General features: G+C 41.0%; 1 pseudogene; it reads left to right on the top strand.

Annotated features, from left to right (window-relative positions):
* The first annotated feature begins 496 nt into the window (after positions 1–496).
* On the top strand, positions 497–3,774 carry LOC101726621 (tudor domain-containing protein 7 pseudogene; annotated as a pseudogene).
* The last annotated feature ends 1,100 nt before the right edge of the window (positions 3,775–4,874 follow it).

Genomic DNA, 4,874 nt, shown 5'->3' with positions numbered 1-4,874 from the left:
TTTCAAAAAGGCAGAGTGAGGACTAATCAGGGGAGAAAAGATGCATGGACACTGAGCTCTGCAGTTGGAGAATAATTGTTCTTAGATGCATTCAGAAACTTTTACTGATTGTAACTAACCAGCGAAATATTAGGTGGGGACTTAGGGGCCTCACCTTAGCATTCTAATTCAATAAGTTTTGAGAACATTAAGTTTAGATTCCAGGAGAAATAATTTTTAAATCTTTTCCCAAATGAGTTTGCAACACAGCCAGTAAACTTAGGGACCATAATTTTCCCTTGAGTTGGTCCTAAAATCTTAGTGAAAAGGAGATATAAATAGATAAGATACATATAGTAATAGTTTATAAGAAAATAAATTGTTATTGCTTTATCTAGATGTCTCTCCTGCAAAAGCCTCATGTGCTCATAGGTCGGGCTTTTTGCAGATGGCTGGATCTAGGGTGTGTGATTATGGATTAAGGATATGTGATAATGGCCCCCAGAAAGAGGCAACGATGCTGGAAGCAGATCTGGTTTCAAAGATGCTACAAGCTGTTTTAGTTTCATAAAAATGGGATAGCATTACCTTGCCTCCAAGGACAGTACTGATCCTTGACTGAAGACTGGGTCCCCTTTAAACAGCTTGGTTACTCTACTCTGGAAGACTATCTGAGAAGTGTGCCAGCAGTTGTCAGAATAGATACTAGTAGATCTGGAGATATTACCTGCCATGCTGTGGGCTGCACAGAAACTGCAAGGATTGTTCAGCTTGTGGCTCGTCAGAGGAGTTCTAAAAGGAAAACTGGGTGGTAAGTTAATTGTCAGATGAGAGGAAAGAAAACCATGCCATTTTTTCTAGAAGAAAAACCAGAAGCAACCCTCAGACAACCAGAACTTGTTTCAGCTTTTCCCATCAGCAAAAAACCCAATCCAACACTTTTAAGAGACAAAGGAAATTCTTTCAGGATTAAGTTTGATGCCGAAATGCCACCTTACTCAGTATACAGGACTGTTGGAAATGAAGTATTTAAAGACATTCCAATGCAGAGGCCTGTGACCATGTCTACCAACAGCGGGTTTAGCTCCAAGGCACCCCACCCTCTCCACCTTTTCAGATGCATCTCTCAAGAACCTGTATGAAGAAAGTGAGTGATAATTTAAATAAGACAGTTGAAAAACAAATGTCACGCCTCCTGCCTCTCACACTTACAAAATGGATGAGGTTCAAAATCGCATAAAGGAAATGTTAAACAAGCATAACAATGGCATTTGGATATCTAAGCTTCCACATTTTTACAAAGAGTTATATAAAGAAGACCTTAATCAAGGAATTTTACAATTTGAACACTGGCCTCATATTTGTACCTTGGAAAAACCTTGCAGTGGTGGTCAAGATTTGCTTTTTTATCCAGCTAAGAGAAAGCAGCCTATGAGAAGTGAACTGGATCCTGAAGTGCTTCCATCCCCTCTACCTGCTTCCAAACAAATATCACCATCGAAAGGGAGTTCAGCCACCATGCCAGAAGTCAGAGAGAAAGTGGCAGAGTTGCTAGTGAAGTATTCTAGTGGCCTTTGGGCTAGTCCACTCCTCAAAGCATTTGAAGACACATACAAAGTAAAATTCCCTGAGGATGTTTTAAAAAATCTTGCCTCACTCTCTGTTGTATGTACCATAGACTACATTCCTGGAAATTCTCAGAAGACTATTCTCTATGCTAAACTTCCATTGCCCATTCACAAGAGCCTAAAAGATGAAGGGCAAGCACAGGAAAATAATGATATCAAGTCAGTGATTGAACAAAAATACTTATAGATAGAAAAAAACATTGCCAAAACCACTGAAACCTTTATGGAGGACATAACGGTTCCTCCTCTAGTCATTCCAACTGATGCATCCCCATCTGTATTGTTGGTTGATCTGAGCAACACACATGAAGTGGTTATCAGGTATGTGGGCAAAGACTACTCTGCCGCTCAGGAATTAATGGAAGATGAGATTAAGGAGTTCTATAGTAAGAGCCCCATGGTTGCACTAGTCCAGGCTGTGCTCATTGGGCAGCTACTAGCTGTAAACGCTGAGGAGGATGCTTGGTTATGTGCACAAGTCATCTTTGCAGAAGAGAACAAGAAAAAGGTATGCTATGTTGATGACAGTTTTAGTGAAATTGTTGAAAAGAGCGAAGCATATAAATGAACCCAAAATTCTGGTTACTGTCATTCCAAGCTACGAAGTATAAACTAGCAGGGTTGAAGGTTCTCAGTGATGATCCTAATCTAGTGAAAGTGGTTGAATTTCTAACTTGTGGGAATATCTTTGCAGTGGAAATACTTGACAAAGCAGATATTCCACTTGTTCTGTACGATACTTTAGGAGATGATGATATCAATATCAATGCCACCTGCCTGAAGGCCATGCATGACAATTCACTAGAGGTTCATCTCCAGGTCGATGCCACATACACAAATGTCAAAATAACAAATATTTGCTTTGATGGAACACTGCCAGGTGCCTTGTAAGGGTCTGAACAAGCTCAAGGACCTTCTGGATAAGATAGAGGATTACTTCCATTGCAAGCATATGACCTCTGAGTACTTCATTTCATTACCCTTCTGTGTGAAAATTTGCCTCTTCCATTGCAAAGGAAAATGGTTACGAGTAGAGATCACAAATGTTCACAGCAGCCGAGCTCTTGGTGTTCAGTTCCTAGAAGTTGGCAGCGCAACCTCTGTGAAAGTGTCAGAGCTCAGAGAAATTCCACCTCAGTTTCTACAAGAAATGATTCAATACCACCTCAGGCTGTAAAGTGTTGTTTAGCTGATCTTCCACAGTCTGTTGGCATGTGGACACCAGATGCTATGCTTTGGTTAAGAGATTCTGTTTTGATTTGCTCAGACTACAACATTAAGGTTACAAAAGTGGGTGAAACCAAGGGGATCGTGTATGTGTATTTATTTACTCCTAAGGACTTCCCTGATCCTCATCGCAGTATTAACCACCAGATTACAAATGCAGACCTGTGGAAGCATCAGAAGGATGTATTTCTGAGTGCTGTGTCCAGCACAGTCAGCTCTCCCAACAGCAGAAATGGCAACGTGCCTGTGGCAGGTAGCACAGGAGAGAATTTCAAAGAAAAACATCCCCAAAGTCATCAAAAAGCCCATGGTGGACCATATTGGCTCCTTCTCTATGGAGGAGTTGTCACCTCCTCTCCACTTGTCAAAGCCCGGGCAGCACATGGATGTGTATATGTCTATGGCCTATCACTCAGGCTACTTTGTCATCCAACCTTGGCAGGAGATCCATAAGCTGGATGTCCTGTTAGAAAAGATGATTCAGTATTATAGTGGGTCTGAAGAGCACCACATACCACTGGAAAAAGACCAAGTGTATGCTGCAGAGGTGGAAAATAAGTGGCACAGGGTGCTTTTAAAAGGAATCTTGACCCATGGATTTGTATCTCTGTATGAACTGGACTATAGCAAGCATGAATTAATCAACATAAGGAAAGTTCAACCTCTCGTGGTCATATTCCAAAAGCTACTATTCCAAGCAGTCACAGCTCAACTTGTAGGAGTGAAGTGCAGCCAGTGGTCCAAAGAGGCTTCGATGGTTTTTTGAAATCATGTGGAGAAGAAATCTCTGGTGGCATGGGTACAAGAAGTTATTGAAAATCCTAACTCTTGGGACCAAAAAGAAGTGGTCTATCTAGTGAACACATCGCTGCCAGACACTGATACCTGGATTCATGATTTCATATCACAGTATCCAGTAGAGTCTTCAAAAGTTAATTAATCACTGCTTCTGAGACCTTGACAATTAATTCAGATTTTTTTTTAGCAATAACAAAATGTGGTAGGCTTTAAAAACATCTTATTTCTGCTACATGGCTCTGACTGTGGTGGGAGATTGAAAAGACTACGTCAGTGTTTAATGAGAAATATTGAACAAGTTTTGTTTTGATAGAGTTTACTTTTCAAAGAAAATCGCACTTAAATTATTACTATAATATTAGAATTTAAAAATTTATCAATATAAAAAAGGATATGTGATAATGAAATTAGTTTGCACTAATTGGTTTAGCATAGTTCTGGGTGTGGATAATGGGAAGGCCCACCCTGAGTGTGGATGGCACCATCCAATAGGCGTGTAGACCACATGGTATAAAAGACCCAAAGGCTCACTGCTTGCAGCATGTTGCTTTCTGCCTACCCTGCCATGGACTGTTTCTCCTCTGCCTTGCCCCTCTGCCATGCTGCCCTGCCTTGGAGCCAGCTGACTGTGGGCTGAAATCTCTACAAACTCTGAGCCAAATAAAACTTTCCTCCCTAACTTTTCGGGGTCAGGTATTTTGTCCCAGCAACAATGAGGTAACTAAGACAGCAATAAAAAAAGCAAAGATCATCCATTTGAACTATTTTTAAATGGAATTAAAATCTTCTCTCACCATACAAAGATCCCTTACACTTCAGAAGATTCCTCCCTCCTGTCCTGCTCTGGGGTTTGAGAGATGGGCATTGAAAAGATCTCAGGCCTGCAAGGGAGCAAAGGGAGCAGTATAGGGTGCTTATGGATTTCTAGCACAGGATACTTCCAGGAGACGGGTAACTTGCAATTATTTTTACTGTCATCCTCTTGACTATCTTAGCTCAGACTTGTGCATGTATAGATGAGAGGCCAAAGATGAGTGTGCCACTTCTACTAACAGGTGACTGATGGAAATAAGCACAAAGCTCAGCTGAAGGCTAGGTTTTCTGAATAGCATTTGGATGCTTGGAGCTGAGGAAATATGAATTCCTTAGAACCTGCAGGTAAACTAAAAAGCCTACAAAAGATGTTTTCAAGATTTCCTTGTAGGTGAGCAGCACTGATTGGCTGCAGGGTTCTATCCAAAG

Source organism: Heterocephalus glaber, unplaced genomic scaffold, assembly GCF_053883595.1.
Source record: "Heterocephalus glaber isolate CG9 unplaced genomic scaffold, H.glaber_assembly_v1.0 deba00000594, whole genome shotgun sequence".
Taxonomy (NCBI): domain Eukaryota; kingdom Metazoa; phylum Chordata; class Mammalia; order Rodentia; family Bathyergidae; genus Heterocephalus; species Heterocephalus glaber.
Note: the sequence above shows the minus strand (reverse complement) of the source record. Positions and strands in the feature narration are given on the sequence as shown.